Source organism: Mustela putorius, unplaced genomic scaffold (assembly GCF_011764305.1).
Source record: "Mustela putorius furo isolate JIRA1106 unplaced genomic scaffold, ASM1176430v1.1 tig00537299_pilon_pilon_pilon, whole genome shotgun sequence".
Lineage (NCBI taxonomy): Eukaryota > Metazoa > Chordata > Mammalia > Carnivora > Mustelidae > Mustela > Mustela putorius.
This window is the reverse complement of record NW_025422437.1, coordinates 22,184-36,857: the sequence shown is the minus strand read 5'-3', so window position 1 is coordinate 36,857 and position 14,674 is coordinate 22,184. Positions and strand designations below refer to the sequence as shown.

The 14,674-nt window shown below is 39.8% G+C and overlaps 1 pseudogene; it reads left to right on the top strand.

Moving 5' to 3' along the window:
* The first annotated feature begins 4,915 nt into the window (after positions 1-4,915).
* The window catches only part of LOC123390310, a 31,286-nt pseudogene continuing 21,527 nt past the window's right edge, over positions 4,916-14,674 (top strand).

The window sequence follows — 14,674 nt, the reverse complement described above, 5'->3', positions numbered from 1 at the left end:
ACCTGAAGAGCATCCAGAGAGGCCTCCACTACCATCAAAAGGAATCTAAAAATGCAGGATTCTGAATTCATGTTAACACCAAATAATCAGCACAACTGTACTTATAAGGATCTGGTCTGACCCTGAGACCTCTACTCCCAAAAAGGAAAAAAAAAAATTACATGCTCAAGTTTTCTTTTTTTGCCACAGGATGTGTTCTCAGGACAGAGCTCTGGAACCAGCATCTGAGTTTTACAGGTCAGTCTGAGTTACCAGAATGTCCACCTGCTAGCCAATCAACACATACCAGTCTTTTCTGGAACTGATTGTACTCTTATCAGAGGCAAAGCCAGCCCTCACTAGTAACACCCCAAAGGGCTGAGAGGTATGACTTCCACCTGGCTCTCTGGCTCCCTGAGTCAATGTGCAACAGAGGTCAACAGGGCCTAATGGGACAGGGCTGAGCAGCCCAGCACCTTCTGCAAGGCTAAGGTGCCTGGCCTGCCCTGGCAGAGAAATGCTTTTATGATAAGGGAAGAAAGAAATGCCTTAATCTTAGGGCTCCAAGAGAGAAGACCAAGCTACTGGCTGTAAACGTGTATGGGGGTGTTTAGAGGGTAATCAGAGCATTAGGAGACTTGGGACTCCAGAAGATTTGCAGGTCATCCAGAAACATTACTTAAAAAGCTAGTTCCGACACCCTCCTATGAAAATTTGCGGCCAGTGTTTTGTCACAAAGAGCTGTTACTGTTCTCAGAATCTGACTGGAATCACTAGGTTCAGGGGTGCAAGCAGTGCTAGCCCCATGGGGATTGGACAGAGATTCTGGGACCAGGCTCAACACTGTCCCATAGGAACCTTTGCATGTTAACATTTCTACTTAATACCAGATCAAACTTTAGAGGCCAGAGAGGTCTGCTGGGCATTAGTCAGCAAATGTTTGGAGTTTGAAGCGAATGAAAAACCCTGAGATCAGAAAGGAAGGAAGGAGGAGCTAAGGAAGTAAGCATCACCTACTCTGTTCTAGGATCCATCCTACCCCTGTCCCTCATCAACCCTTTGGTTCTTTCTGAGCTATGATCTGAACAAAAGACGCTGACACCAGTACAAAGGGATCTGGAGGAGGATTGTAACCAGTCTCTGCTCATTTTCTTTCCTTCCGAAGTCTAATTTTACATTATAATGATTTTCCCCACTGAAAGAACACTGCCCTCCTATGAACTGGCCCACTCTCAAAGAAGAATCACTGCCAAGTTCTGAAGTCCCTGGTTGGTGAAGACTGATGAATCTCAATATTGATTGAAGTAACACGTGATTGAGACCAGGGAAGTCAAAGCTGCAGCCACTGCACAGTTGGAAAATCAGTTGCCCAGATACTGCCTGCAGCCAATTCCCTCAGCCCTGCCAAAAGAGTCAAAGCAGCCCAGGGCAAGCTCCATGCACAACTTCTGCTTGCCCTCCACAGCCAGCATACACTGAAAGGAGAGAAAAGTCCAGGTCACATCCAATGAGGAAAAGTGGGAACTGGTCACTCATGTCTCCTATCCACAGCTATCACTATTGGCATAAGCAGCTCAATGAAAACCAAAATCTTAACACATGCACCTAGGAGTAATACTGAGTAATTAAAACTGGCTACTTGCACTCTCACCATGAGGATTTTCAAAATATTTTTGAGGGAAAGGCCATGTTCACATAAAACAGATGTTTTCTCACCCAACAGTGGTCACCAGTAGTTTTGACTTTTTTTTTCCCCAGCAGCATCAACCAAAATTGGCATAGTGATTTTAAACTCCTTGTTCCCATCACTAAGACTCCACACACACACACACACACACACACACACACACACTCACTCCCCTCCACACTCTTCCCACTCCCTTGGGGTGGGGAGGGTAACAACTCTGTCTTTTAAAATAAATAGCAATCAAGTGCTCAATTCTATGTAAAGTATGAATATTTATTTTCAGGCTTTAGATCCCAATCGATTTCAAAAAACAAAATCTGATCTCTCTCCTCAGGGTAGCTGAGGCCCCCTGTATTAAGATGATGTCCTGGAGGCTGAAGGGGCTCTGTGCCCTTAGAAACACATTTTCATCAGGCTTAGCACGAAGTCCCTGATGCCCACTGTATCCCAGCCTTAAGAAGGGAAAGGAAACAAAATTCACCACCATGGGGCTGATCGAATGCACACACACTAAATGAGCAGCTAAACCTTGGCAAATTTGTTTTTTTTTTTTTTTTTTAAAGTTAGTTTTGTGGGGTTTTTATTTTTTTTTCCATTTTCTTTTGCTACTCAGCATATGCAGCACTTGTGAACTTCCAATGGGTTCCCAGCTTTAAACACATTAAAACGTCTTGATGAAAGACTATTTAATTCTTCAAGAATCTAAAAACAGACCAAACGTGTTTTGCTGTGAACACTCTGTAGAGACGAAGTGAGGCGAGAGTTTGGGTTTAAAGAAGAAGAAAAAAAGAATCAATACAGTGATGGAAGGGTAAAGAATGCAAGAATTCAGACATTCTGTGGAGGATACTTTCTCTCCATTAAGAGGTCCATAAAAAGGAGCAAACTGAGATCCATAAGGGGAGTCAGCAGGAGCCGTGTTTGTTTTTCCCACCCCCGGTGATAGGTTTTTGCTGAGGGGCCACTGCTAGGTCCCCACTTGCTCCCCTCCCTTTGGCCTGAGACGGCAGGGCAGTACGGGGCACTGAAGGAGCACGTCACGACTCCTCGTTCCCAGAATCATCATCATCATAGCAGTCGGCATCTTCCTCCTCCTCATCTTCATCATCAATGTCGTCGTCGTACAAGTCGTCATAAAGCAAATCTGAGCTGTTGTCATTGGAAGGCACTTTAGTTTTGATGCAGTATTCCGCCAAGGTTGTGGGGACCTTCACTCCATCCTTTTCTGCTTCGGCTTTAGTGGCTGAAACCTGTTTCCTGAAGGGAGAAAGTTTATGTAAGTCTCTGTTTTGGAAGATGGATTTGCAACTGGCCTTTCTTAATAATCAGGATTCCGTATTTTAAAAAAAAAAAAAGACTCCTTATGACTCAAGGTTTCTCAATTTCAATGCCTACCTAAAAGTATCTGACATACTACACCAAAGGTTCTTAGCCCATCAGGGTAGCGTTTTAAACACTTAATAATGACCTTTTGAGGGGTATTTAAAAGCATTGGGTCTTAAATATTGGTTAACCAGAAATGACCTCAGAGATTTTTTTTTTTCCCTCCCTTGTCTCACCAAACTCGCAGTCCCAACAACTCTTAATTCAATAATCCTGTCATTTACACTTAGATTGCAGAAAGCCTAAGTAGGGTTCCAATGTCACATGACACACCCTGCCTCCCACTTTATTCTTGTCACCCAAAATATACAGGACATCGTGGTCCTTTTTTATTCTTCTTTAGTACCTTGAACAACACTTATTTTTCTGTGTGGCTAAGAACTCTTCTGATTTTTACTACCTGACTGCCTGCTGAACTTTGAAAACAGCATGTTTCTGACAACCCAAGTTAAAACAGCCACCAAGTCACTCCTTCACATTATGCTACTTAACCCACTAATCATTTCTCCTATAATCTTCCCCAATTGTTAGCTTTTCTGTCAGTTTTTCTCCCCCTTCCCATTCCCCCTTCACCCCTCAATGTGAACTTCTCTGGGAGAACTACTCTTTCTTCCAGTTGTGCAAGAACTTAAGCTGTGCAAAAAATTACTGACTGGACGGATGGAAGGGTGAAGTTTCCTTCAAGTACAAAAACTGACCATAAAACAACAAACCACCAACTTCATGATCTTCCTTCTGCTGGCTCTAATTAGATGGTTCCCCAGTGATATTGCTGTCTGCCTTACTTTGCCAAACCTGACAGCTTGGTGTTGCTGATAAACCCTGGCTTGATGCTCTTCCCTCTCCCTCTCTGTCTCTTCCTGGGTCATCTTAGTCATTCCCATGGCTTTTGCCACCCATGCCCCTTCATGCTGACAGCTGTCAAACCCATCAGGATCCACCCATATCTTCTGAGCCCTACACCGTTCAATAAGCCTTTGGGATGTGTCCACCCTGATGTTCCATAGGGACCCTAACTCAGCAAGTCTGCAATTGTCATTTTCAACCTCTGTGGCCACCTTCTCCCATTTTTCTTCTAAGAGTATATTCTTAAAATCATAAACCTCACTCCAAAAGCTCTACTTTCAAATCTGTTTTCTCACTGTCCCTGCCTCTGTTTAGTCTTCATCTTGGCTTCCCTTTCCTGTATCAGCCTCTTCTGGTCAACTAGGTTCTTTGAAAACTCTAATCTCCCCTTCCCTTCCTAAAAATCTTTAAATGATACCCCATCACTTATAAGATTAAGGACGAAAGCCTTATTGTGGCTTCAAATGTCTCTCTAAGATCTGATCCCTCTCAAACAAAAAAACCACACAACAAAAACAAATCTGATGGCTCTCTGAATTTCCCATTACTTTGGAAATGAGAATTTATACTCAAGCAATGTAAAGCTGCTTACCAGTTCTCTAATCACACCATGCTGTTAGCTACCTTGTTAGCAAACCTGTTTCTTCCCTGAAAGGGCTCTTTCCTTTCCCTTCCTACTTGAAAAAAATCTTGGTTATGATTACCTCTCCTAGAACTCCACAGCAATATTTATTCCTTTCACTGTATCTTGTTTATGCTTAGAGAGTATATATTTGCACTCATCTCATTACATGGTCATTTGTTCACAAGTTTCTTGCTAGTAAGTGTGACCTCCTCAAAGAGAGACTGCTTTTGATGATCTAACAGAGCGTACCTGACATGCAGCTGGTGTTATAATAAATGTTTGAAAGAATTAAAGAATGAGATAAACCCTTAAATTAAGAAATAGAAAGAAGAGACGCCTTAGGGATATTACAGATATTTCGAGGATACATGCAGTTGAGAGGCACAAGAAGAACAATGAGTACCTGTATCCTTTTTCCACATTCTTCCTTCTTATAGTATATATGCTCTATGATCCACAATAATAGATGAAGTCTGTCAGTGAGGTGTGTAGGTTTCTCACAACAGTGAATATTTTCAGGTTTGAAAAATCTTCCAGGTAGAAGCGTATCTTAGGTGATATTTTATAGGGAGCCATACTGCATACATTCATCAGTTCTATGTTTGGCCATAACCAGTCCTAAAACTAGGGACATCCAAATCAGAAGCATTCCAATGAGAAGGACTCTTTTCCTAGGTAATAACCATCTATTTATGAGGCATTTGGTTATTAGGTTATTGACTTCATTCCAAGGAGATTAGCTCTGGTTACCTGCCCTTTTTTCTCAAGAGTGTTTCCTTTCTTCTCTTCCCTTTGTCCTCTCCACACACAGACCTCATTATAGGTCAGATGCTCAGCTCATTTCTTCCGCTGGGAAGGAATGAAAACATCCACAGTCTTCCTGGTTGTAGTTATAGTTGATATCTTAGTATATTTTCTTTTAAAAACCATTTTCTCGGGACGCCTGGGTGACTCAGTTGGTTAAGCTGCTGCCTTCATCTCAGGTCATGATCCCAGGGTCCTAGGATCAAGTCCCACATCAGTCTCCTTGCTCAGCGGGGAGACTGCTTATCTCTCTGCATCTGCCTCTGCCTGCTTGTGCACTCTGGCTCGCTCGCTCTCTGACAAATAAATAAATAAAATCTTAAATTTTTTTCTTTTTCCTCTGGGTGTGTATTTGCATGTGTAGTTAAAAATAATGGACCTGTACTCATATAGGATCTCTGAATACTGAAGTCAGTATTTCTGGAACACAAATGCTTTTTTTTTTTTTTTTTAAATTTTTAAAAGGGATTTTATTAATTTGAGAGTGAGTGAGCGAGAGAGAGAGAGAGAGCAGAGCAGAGGAAGGGACAGAGAGGGAGGGAGAAAGCAGACTCTCGCTGAAGAGGGAGCCTGACTTCAGGCTTGATCCCAGAAACTCCATCTGGGATCATGACCCAAGCCAAAGGCAGACACTTAACTGACTGAGCCACCCAGGTGCCCCCACAAGTGCTTTCTTCTTAAAACGCTTAATAATTTGGTAGCTGTTTGTTCTGTAACAGTTGTTTGAGCGGATCGTCTGTACCCAGTAAGGCAGGAGTTTATTAGCACTGTACTTCATGTCAGCAAGGACTGACTGTTAGGAAATCATAGAATGGAACAAATACCTTACAACAAGGAGGTGTCTATGAATTCAGTAATCAACATGAAATTAGGGTCCAAGGCAGACCAGCTTCATAATTAACTTTGTTCTGTTTTAAAATTTTATATATCATAAGGATCTCATTGTACTTGTGCTGTGTTCATACTTTCTTACTCATGGCAGAATTGCTTGAATATGATCTACAACTGATGCAAAATAAGTTTGAGAAATTGATTTGAGTTTATGTGCATAGTAAGCTAGCTAAGTTGGTTATTTGACAACATGACATTTTATTGAGAATAGCTTCATATTTTCTTGGATTGGTAAACTAAATTCATGAGATAACATGACACATCTTGTGCAGTATACAAACCAAGAATTATTTGGAGTAAGATAGTATTTTGGCTTTGTGATGTAAACTGTGATTATTGTCAATAGGAACCTGGAAGAATTCTGTGGAAGAGTGGACAACAGACGACTGGACTGAAGATGTAAGTATTTAGCATCAGATTAGATTTGTCTTCTTTTGGTTTTTGATAGGGGGTATACATTCCTTGAAGAAAGCTGGAGACCTATAGTTGTTTCATTCTTTTTTGGATATCTGTGATGATCATGTTTTTTTTAGCAAATGCTTCTCAGAAGGAAGTTTGGGGTGTTGAGATTTTTTTTAAGAAACTTGGTTTTAAAAGCATCCACTTTGGAGTGCCTGGTGGCTCTGCTGTTAAGCTGCTGACTTTGGATTAGCTCATGATCTCAGGGTCCTGGGTTTAAGCCCCATATCAGGTGCCCTGCTCCATGGGAGGCATGCTTCTCCCCTTGCAACCCCCCTATCCCTCTCTTGCTGTGTCTCTGTCAAATTAAAAAAAAAAAAAAAAACCATTAAAGAAAAAATAAAGCACCCATTTAAAAATGACCAGTAGTAAAACGGATGAAATCATTTTTTCACTTATTTTTTCTGTTTTGTTTGTTCTTTTTAAAAAGTTTAAATTTTTTATGATTTTATTTATCTGAGAGTGAGTGAGAAAGTGCTCAAGCAGGGTGAGGCACAGAGGGAGAGGGAGAAGCAAGGGTCCTTGCTGAACACGGAGCCAGATGTGGGACTTGATCCCAGGACCTGAGATCATGACCTGAGCCAAAGTCAGATGCTTAGCCACCTGAGCCACCCAGGCATCCCTTCTTCGTTCTGATAATCAACTGATGGTGTTGCCCTGACCTTTTATTTTTTATAGTGTTTTTTTTTTAATGGAGATGGTGTTTTGGGTCACAGCTGAAATTAAACTGAATAAGTGATTCTGGTTCTAGGTCCCGACCCCCCCTTCTTCTTCTTAAAACTAGATTCTTGTTATATTTGTTTATTCCATAGACATTTTTTAGTGTACTACTTTAGTTCTGGTAGTGTTGATCTGTAAACTCTGGTCCCCAGCATAAGATATTATTTGGTTAAAAAAGAATTTTAACTTAATAAAATATAACTGAACAAGTAGCCCTATATTTTATGTTTTGTACCAATTTTCTGTTTGACTCTCAAGCTCCAGAACAGGTATATGTACATCATTGAGAGCAAACATTGTGTGGGTGAGAATAAAGAGATGATAAGTGTTGGCCTTTATTTATTTAAATAATGGGTTTTAAATTTATTCATTTTTAAGTAATTTCTGCATCCAGTATGAGGCTCAAACTCACGAACCCAAGACCAAAGAGTTGCATGCTCTACTGACAAAGCTAGCCAGGTGCCCCCAATATTGACCTTTAATATCATAAAATGACCCCGACTTTGAAAATTTTTTTCCTGAGAAAAATTTCCTGCCCTCCCCTACCGTTTTTACAGGTGTATATTTTTTATTTATTATTTGATAAGAATATATATACTTTAAAGATTTTATTTGAGTGAGAGAGAGACAGCACAAACGGAGAGGGACAGAGGAGAGAGAGACAGGCAAACTCCCAGGACCGTGAATTTATGACCTGAGCCAAAGTCAATGCTTAATAGACTGAGACAACGGGCACCCCCCCTACAAGTACATTCTTAAAGAAATGACCTACAGTATGCCACCCCTTTTCTGCTGCAAAGCAGTATTGTATCTGGTTTGTTAGTGAGCAGACTGGGTTGAGTATGAGGAAGCGAGACAATAGAAGTGCTCATTTGATTGAGATTTAAAGGTATGTATTCACTTCTGCCATATATTAACCATAAAATCTTTGGGGTATGATGTCATCAGGCTCTGTAGTACTGGTAATAGGAGGATGATGGACTAGGTAGATGCTTACTTGAATCAGTGGAGGGATGGGTACCAGTGACGAAGGAAGATAGAGTGAGCAGCTGTGGGAACTTCATCTTACTTGAAACAGAGCTGTTCAATTTTTCAGTGTCTTTGTTACTAGAATTTTTGCCAAGTGTTTGTTTGGGAGGAAGAAATATTTTCAGTGCTAGAAGCTTTAGAGCTAGGAGCTTTTTGGCTCCTGTCTGGGTCACAGGCAGGCAGGTTAGAAGATGAGCAGGGATCAGAATGCAAAAGGCCATGGGGTGCCTGGGTGCTGAGTTGGTGTAAGTGGCTGCTTTTGACTCATGTCAAACTCCTAGCATCCTAGTAATGAACCAGCTCATTGGGCTTCCTGCTCAGCGGGAGTCTACCTTTCCCTCCCCCCCTCCCCTGTGCTCTCCTCTCTCTCCCTCTCAAATAAATAAAAAATAGGGGTGCCTGGGTGCTCAGTGGGTTAAGTCTCTGCCTTCGGCTCAGGTTGTGATCCCAGGGTCCTGGGATCGATCCCCTCCCCGCATCGGGCTCTCTGCTCAGCGGGGAGCTTGCTTCCTTCTCTCTCTGTCTGCCTGCCTCTCTGCCTACTTGCGATCTCTCTTTGTCAAATAAATAAATAAATATTTAAAAATAAATAAATAAATCTTAAAAAAAAGAAAAAAGGCCTGTATTCAAATTCTGACTGAACTGACCTATTGACTTTGAGTGATGCATCTTTCCTTATTGAGCCTTCTCTTTTCCGCCCAGTGTAATGAATATCATAACAGTTATCCTGTTTGACTTTCGATTAGTTGTTCTGTGGGTTAGATGAGGTCTTCCAGTGAATGTTGTTAACAAGCAGTTCAAACGTACGCACATAGAGATTAATATTCTGGAGAGTCCATATTATGTCCACAGTATAATTTGTAATTAATGATAAGAATTAGCATAGGAAATTTGGATATCTTTTCTCAAAGTATCCAAAAATTTAAAACTTTCCTGATATAAAATAATGGTGATTGAAACATGAGTAATCTAAGGCAAAACATAGAAAATTCTATGTAGAACTTAGAACAATAGGGGCGCCTGGGTGGCTCAGTGGGTTAAGCCGCTGCCTTTGGCTCAGGTCATGATCCCAGGGTCCTGGGATTGAGTCCCGCATCGGGCTCTCTGCTCAGCAGGGAGCCTGCTTCCCTCTCTCTCTCTCTCTGCCTGCCTCTCAATCTACTTGTGATTTCTCTCTTATCAAATAAATAATAAAATCTTTAAAAAAAAAAAAAGAACTTAGAACAATAACTGTTGGAGTACCTGGGGGCTCAGTTCTGAATTAAGGGTCCAACTCTTGTTTTCAGCTCAGGTCAACTGATCTCGGGGTGGTGAGGTCAGGTTCCATGTTTGGGCTCCACATTCAACAGGTGTCTACTTGAGATTCTCCCTCCCTGCCACACTCACTTTCTCTCTTTTGAATAAATAAGTAAATCTCTAAGAATAACCCAAAACAACAATACCTATTAACCCTTCCTTCCCTACTCCATTTTTTCCCTTTAAGTAATTTCTGCATTTAGCATAGTGCTTAAACCTGCAAACCCAAGATCAAAGAGTTGCATGCTCTACTAACTGAGCCAGCCAGGTTGCAGCCACTTTAAATAATTTTTATGTATTTTCTTTTGATTTTTTTTCTTTTCACAAATTCTAAAATACAGCTTGTGTCTCTTGAAATCTGAGATTGCTTACTTTTTACATACTTTTAAAAAAAGATTTTATTTTTAAGTAGCTTCTGCACCTACTACGTGAGGCTTGAATCAAGAATCATGATTTACTGGCTGAGCCAGTAGTTGCCCCTCTCCTTTTTTTAGAAAATAGAGAAGGAGGAAACTAATTTTTTTTGTATTCTACCAAGGTTAAAGAGGATGTCAGTGGTTAATGTGGGTTCTCTCATTTGCTTTGAACTGTTTACTGTTTTTGTGGCTTTGCTTTTCACAGTTACTCCTTTATTGCTTTTCTCTGTGTCTTTATAGAATCTTAGGTATTAAATAGAGTTAAGGCAAAAATGAATTCCTTGGGGACTCTTTAAGATACCACCTGGGAACAGGTGCAGTGTAACTCCTATTCAGCACTTTTTTATATTTATTTATTTATTCATTCATTCATTTATTTATTTATGTTTAAGATTTTGTTTATTTATTTGACAGAACACAAGTAGGCAGAGAGGCAGGCAAAGGGAGAGGGAGAAACAGGCTCTCCCTGAGCAGGAGCCTGACGTGGGCTCAATCCTGGGACCCTGGGATCATGACCGGAATCAAAGGCAGCCAGTTAACCGACTGAGCCACCCAGGTACCCCTTTTATTTGTTTTTTATAGAAAACGGACACCTACTGTCTACTCTGCCCCTGCCAGAATATTAATATGTAAGGCAACCTGATTATTATACAGTGTTTTCAGAGTTCTGAGACTGTTAGAGTTGATAAGTATTACAGCAGTCTTTGAAAGATTTTCTGCAGTTTCTCACATAATCTCATTAGGTCATCATTTTTTCAGCCTTTGAAAGCTCACACTTTGAAAATGTGAGAAGAGCCTACCTTTCAATAATGTGAGTTGAACTTTACAAAAAATTTTATTCTGGGGTCCTTAATACTTAAAAGGGCATTTAGACAATATGTATAAATTTAAAATAATTGTATTCACTGAAGAAAGCCAGACCAAAAAATAACCTGCATATTTTAAAATTCCACTTAAAATTCTAGAAATTAAAACACTCATCTCTGGTGACAGAAAACACATTGGTGGTTGCTAAGGTAAATAGTAGGAGGGATTGCTTACATAGGGACAGGAGCAAACTTTTGGGGTACTATGTTCATTGTCTTGATTTTGTGATGATTTCATGGACATATTCACATGACAAAACTTAAGTTATTTGGTTTGAGCATTATCTGATTATTGAATGTGGTATAACCTCAACAGAGTTGTTTCTATATAAAAATGGAAACCTATGACTTAATAAAAAAAAGAAATACAGATTTACTAATAACAAAAATACTAAAACCATCTGTTTTGGGGGAAAGAAAATGTCAGGGTTTTTTTGCCCTTCCAAACGTTGGGCATTTGTGGTGGTTTTTTTTTGTGTATGTCGTTTTGTATAATGTCATTTTGTTTTCTTCCTCATTTTGTGTAATGTCAAATAGAACCCTGCTCTGACTTGACTTCATTCTTTCCCTGATGTGAAATCCTTTTTATGGGTTTGCCAATCTAAAATTACCTTCACCTGAACAATATTACTTGTCATCATCACTTAATGTATTTTCTTTCTCTTAGACTACTTTTTGGGTGAAGTGTAATAAGAGTACCATTGACGGAAAATTGTCAGAAATTTGATACATTTTTAGTTTTCATGTTCTGTAAAATAAAATCAAAGTCTTTTTTTTTTTTTATTACTTTCCAAACAGCTTTCTGAAACAAAGGTCTTCACGGCCTCAGCTGTTCCCAGCGGAGAATCATGTCACACCTGGGCAAAGGTAACAATTTTTGTCACCTTTTGTCTGTTATTCAAAGCATAATTTAAATTTCTTGCTCCGGAAATTTGTTTTGGGTCTTACTAGGTCTCTTTTTTTTTCTCTTTCCTGGAATCTCTAAGGTTTTAACTTATTCCTTCTAAGATTTTGTTTTATCCCTAACCTTCCTTGTGAGCTGACAGAGCCTCTATCATTTTCTAATTTATTGTATTATCTGATGAATTAAAATAGCGATGTTTGTGACTTGTCATCATTTGTGATAGAGATTATGTTAAGCCTGTTTTGTTTAACTTAAAATTTTTTTTTAAGGTTTTATTTATTTATTTGGCAGAGAGAGGGAGAGGGAAGCAGGCTCCCTACTGAGCTGAGAGCCGGATGTGGGACTCGATCCCAGGACCCTGAGATCATGACCTGAGCCGAACGCAGCAGCTTAACACACTGAGCCACCCAGGCGTCCCCTTAACTTAAATTATTTTCAAAGACTTTTTTATTTCTTTAAGTAATTTCTACCCAACATGTGGCTCAAACTCAAAACCCTAAGATTGATAGTTGCATGCTCCACTGACTGTAAGCTTATTTGATAATATTAAATTTATTTAATGGTTCTTTTTTTTTTTTGTAAATATATGGTTTTTTAAAAATTTAACATATAATGTATTAATGTTTCAGGGGTATAGGTCTGTGATTCATCAGTCTTACTCAATTCACAGCGCTCACCATATAGCACATACCCTCCCCAATATCCCTCACCAAGCCACCCCATTCCTCCCACCACCCGTGCTCCCTCACCCCCCAGCAACCCTTAGTTTGTTTTCCTGAGATTAAGAGTCTCTCCCTCGCTGGTTTTCATCTTTTTTCATTTTTCCCTCCCTTCCCCTGTGATCCTCTGTCTTGTTTCTCAAATTCCTCATATCAGTGAGATCATATAATAATTGTCTTTCTCTGATTGACTTATTTCACTTAGTATAATACAATATATTGTATTTTGACACGATGAACCTAATACAAAATATCCTTTGGTTTCTATGTATAAATACCATTTATTTAGATCTTTTGAGTCTAATACAAACTTCTCATTTTATATGGGCTCTACGAGTTATAATCTAGTCTCCTAGATTACAGAAAAAAGAGTTTTCAGAAAAATAGAAGCATTAGAATGTGCAGAATGAATTTTTTTTTTTTAAGATTTTTATTTATTCATTTGACAGACAGAGATCACAAGTTGGCAGAGAGGCAGGCAAGAGAGGGAGAGAAGCAGGCCTCCCTGCTGAGCAGAGAGCCCAACTCGGGGCTCAATCCCAGGACCCTGGGATCATGACCTGAGCCGAAGGCAGAGGCTTTAACCCACTGAGCCACCCAGACGCCCCTTGGACATATTTTATATATCTAATTCTCATCTACCCATCTCATCTACAATAACTCAAAAAACTTTTGATTATGGTTTCAAAATACAATGATCTAGGAGGATGAAAAGCCTTTATATGACCTCAGAAAATTGAAGGAAATTTTGAATCTGACACACACTTAATTTCGTGTTAAATGAGATGGTTGTAAGACTTCATTATAGGGAAATAAAATGAACAAAGGTTTTGTGAATTGCTAGGAATTTCTTGTTAAGTGGATAGAACTTCCTTACTGTATTCGTTACTCATTTTCATAGGGTCATTTTCATTTAAAAAAAAAAAAAGAAGCCTCCTCCTCCCTACTCAGTGAAACAGGAGGGAAAAAGATGGGACCAGAGGTCACAATTGGGAAATGAGAGGGCATTAAAACAAAACAACAACAAAAAAAAACAAATACAACTGACTGGAAACTGGCCTTTGAAAGGGTTTATGGAGTAAATTACTATGTGAGTTAATCCTGAGCACCTTACAGGTTCTGTGGAGAAGAGTTAGTGCACTTACATGTCAGGTAGTATAGGTCTAGAAGATTATATTTCTTACTCATGCTTTTAGGTTTTCAGACCATGATTCTCTCTTCTTTTACTGGGGACATTTACAAGAGTTGTAGCTAACAGGGCATTTGTGCATTTTTTATATTTTGTACATTTTTTCCTGAGTATTTTTTCTTTTAAGATTTTTGAAATTCATTTGACAGAGAGTGGGTGCCCAAGTGGGGGGAGTGGCAGGCTTGATGTGGGCTTGATCCCCACTTGAAACGTAGGCAGATGCTTAGCAGACGGAGCCACCCAGGCGCCGCTTCCTGAATTTTTAAGTGAGAAAATTATTGGAGTTTTATATAAACTTAAATTATATTATAGCTTAGAAATGTAGAACTCACAGGGGGGTATTTATGATAAATGGGAAACTACTTGAATTGTCTACCATGACTGTGGTTCTCATTCCCCCCCCCCCAACAGGGATTCACTCTCCTTGAGGCAAGTTTAAGAAACATTGGTACTGAGTTATGAGTGGGGCAAAATATTTTACAGAAAATGAGCCAAACTTCATAAAATTGTTTATTTACTCATTTGCTCCAAGTTTTCTTTTTTTTTTTTTTTTTAAGATTTTATTTATTTATTTGACAGAGAGAAATCACAAGTAGATGGAGAGGCAGGCAGAGAGAGAGAGGGAGGGAAGCAGGCTCCCTGCCGAGCAGAGAGCCCGATGCGGGGCTCGATCCCAGGACCCTGGGATCATGACCTGAGCCGAAGGCAGCGGCTCAACCCACTGAGCCACCCAGGCGCCCCATTGCTCCAAGTTTTCAAATCAGTTGTTATTGTGCTTGTTTCTGTGGAGCTGTCTTTATGTACCTTTTCATTTCTCTGCCAAGTCCTGCTTTAGTCTCTGTGGCTTTGTATGCTTTTTTT